We start from the raw sequence: 3,403 nt of genomic DNA on the forward strand, positions 1-3,403 counted from the left end.
CTTTTGATTCTATAGATAAAGTGAAAAGAATATGTGATTGTAAGATAAGTATTTCTTTTGGTAGGCATTTAACTACAGACTGACTTATCTTTGAGCCATCACTCCTTGACATGGTACATGGTATTGAAAGGTGAGATGTTGCTCTGCTACTCCAGTAATGTTTGATGCAGGCAGAAATAAAAGTGGTGCATGTTACATGGCATCATACATTCACTGGATAAATAACTATTACAGTTGGTGTATGTTGCATGGCATTAAAACTACACTGAATGGGTAATTATTTTGCCTGGTGATTTAATTCAGACATCTCGTGTTAAGCATGGGCTAGACCGCATGAGTCAGAGTTTGTTTTTCAGGAAATAAAAAGTTTTTGCTACTTCAAGGAGATCTTGTTTGGGGCAATTTGATCCAAAATTATTTTTTGTTGCTATATATCCTACTGATGTTCTCTGAAATCTTCATTGAGATGTTGTGCTTGTGTTAATTTAGTGCATCCAAGCTTGTTGGCTGATGGATTTTTGAACTTCAAAGAAACAACTTTATTTTCAAAGATGTAGTTAGGGCAATTTGATCCAAAATTATTTTTTGTTGCTATATATCCTACTGATGTTCTCTGAAATCTTCGTTGAGATGTTGTGCTTGTGTTACTTTAGTGCATCCAAGCTTGTTGGCTGATGGATTTTTGAACTTCAAAGAAACAACTTTATTTTCAAAGATGTAGTTACAGTTGCTGTTAGGTTGATGGAAAATTGGGGGCCTCGTATATCAATTAACTCTTAACTTGTTGCATGTTGTAAAGTGTCTGTGTTTTATTGCATTTGTTGCCAGAATGCCAGCCTGCCATAGGAAACATTGTTTGGTTTGGAAAGACCACCACAGTCCATGTTTCATATAGAAGAAAATGCAACTACTTCTTAAAATTTCTGGATTAGACAACAATGAATTTGCTTTTTATCAAGATACTTTCTTATGTATAAGATTTTTTATTGGGGAAACACCATGAGTATATTCATTACAGGGCACAGGTACCTTGATGCTTGATAGATTTGTTGCAACTTCACCGTGCATTTGACTTTAATGATCTCAAATTGCTTTTAAATTTTGTAACTAAGCATTGGTTTATCCTCATGACCAATGGCCATACTGACCACCTCAAATCCTATACTGACCGGACTCTGTTCTACAATGAAGAGAATGTAGTTATATGCTTGGTGCCAGCTGAGATAGAAAATCATCAGAAACTACTGAATTTAGGGGGATTTTCTTCATGATTTGATGAAAATGGCAAGCGAAGAGGTGGAGCATGTTTCCCAAGTGGGTGACTTGTAGTGATACGGTGCCTCTTTATGTGGAAAATCTGCTGCACCTGTTGAATATAAGTTGCAGGCTTGGGCTTTCGCTTTTCTTATCTGTGTGCTTCACAGAATCTTTTTTAATTATTTCTTGTAGTATTAATGCTGATATGATGATTATCCTTTTATAATCTCTATTTTCTGTCCTTATCTTTATATATGTTTTCTCATTGAACTAAAGCCAAAAAAGAATACAAGAAGAAGAAAATAAAACTTAATACCTGTGCTCCTTTTAGCATATAAACAGTTTAGCATATGGGAGAAAATTCTGCAAGAATCTGTTGCCTTCCTCAAAGAAAAGCAAAATGAGCTTTGAGAAGAAAGACCTAGAGTCTGTGATGCTGGCCAATTTAGTGTAAGAACCTTGTTCTTGTGCAAGCACATAATTTTATGTATGTCGGCTGCATATTTAACGAATTCACATGTATACTATTATAAATTCATTGCTGTGAGAAAAGTTATATAAAGCTTGCTGACACCTTGCCGTAACCCCTTCTTGTCCACTTCACAGCCTCATATCTTTACTTATAGAATGGTGTTCTTATTTGTATTTTCGTGAGGATGGTCTCTTCTACTTCATGTGTTGTGAGTGTCTCCATATTGTTGCAGTCTGTTCAAATTTTAAACTTAATAATTCATCGAGCAGTTTTGTTTGATTCCGGATGTTATGTAGAAATAAGGTATGCTGATTGTCATAGATTTCAGGCATTGCTTTGCTTTCTGAACCTGGCTTAAAGAATTGCTGCTTATTGAGTCTATTCTTGGTAAAATCTTGGCAAAATTGTGTCAGGAATTCAGTCAGGTTGGTTCAATTTTTCAATGAACCAAATGGTGAAGAATCCTGGAAGAACTTATGAATTATTAAGCTTTCCTTCGTTCTGTTCCTTTTCCATTTTTTTGGAAAAATGTTATCGATAGGAACTTCCATTGACAAGCAAAAATTTTTCATTCTCAAACCAGCTTTGCAGGCTGTTACGGTGGTTATCGTGAGAGCCTCAGATTGATGGTTGCCATGAGCATTCGGATTGACACAATGTCGAAGGCTATTTCAAATTGCCAAGCAACCACCAAGCTACCAACCGTTATGCAGAGCTGAGCTGTCCATCCCAAGTGGATCAACTCAAGCATAACTGACTCTCTCAATCTCGCGGGAGTGATTGAAGGCTGGATTATCTCGCTCACAATAGCATGTCAATGATTTTACAATCTGAGATCGCATGATCTTACAGCCGTGCAATCAGTTGTTCGACAGCCTTTTATATAAACCATTGGAGCCCTGAGGACAAGGTAAGCCAATCAATCTTTCTTAGAGAGTTCGTTGTTGTTTCATTATTTCTGAATCTGATTTGAACGTCGGAGGTCTTCGTCGGAGTCACAATCTTGGTTTGGGCTTATTTTGTGGTCATCCAGCACCAGCATCCCTACGTGAGGCTCAATCATCCTCTCTCCGACCTCGATGATTTCAGTAGCAACAGATGGAAGGGCCACATTCGCATCATGGCTCCTAGACGAACATCCTCCCGACTTTTCAATGCCGCCGTCTTCCACCAGGCGGTAGGCCAAGTCCATAACCAAGTGAGCCAACGGTGTTGGAGGTTCTGCCACCAGCCCAACCGGCCCAGCTAGCATTAGTCACGGTTGATCAGTTCAACCAACTTTTCCAGTGAGTCCAAAATCTGACGACTGCAGTCTAGGCGGTCCAAACTTTTCTTGCATCTCTTCAGATGGTGTCGCAGTCTACTCAGGCTGCCCCTGCACCCTCTCCAGTGATGCAACTTGCAGTTCCCTGGTAGCGCCTTACAGAACTCGATCCCACAGTTGCCGCTTCAACTAGAGCCACAGGCGCCTCCTCGAAGTTTGGAAAGGAGGCCGATTCATCAGAGCCACCTAGGTCCCAATTGCCAGATGGCGATCTCCAAGCCTGTGATCAGGGCATGATTCAACCTCTGATCGCCATTCTCCTTCGCGCTCGAGACCTGCATCGTCCGAGATCTTGACATCGAAAGGCGGTTCCAGATGCTCGGCAGCAACTAGACAAGAAGATAGAAAAT

The sequence above is a fragment of the Elaeis guineensis genome, chromosome 8 (assembly GCF_000442705.2).
Source record: "Elaeis guineensis isolate ETL-2024a chromosome 8, EG11, whole genome shotgun sequence".
In the NCBI taxonomy this organism is placed as follows: domain Eukaryota; kingdom Viridiplantae; phylum Streptophyta; class Magnoliopsida; order Arecales; family Arecaceae; genus Elaeis; species Elaeis guineensis.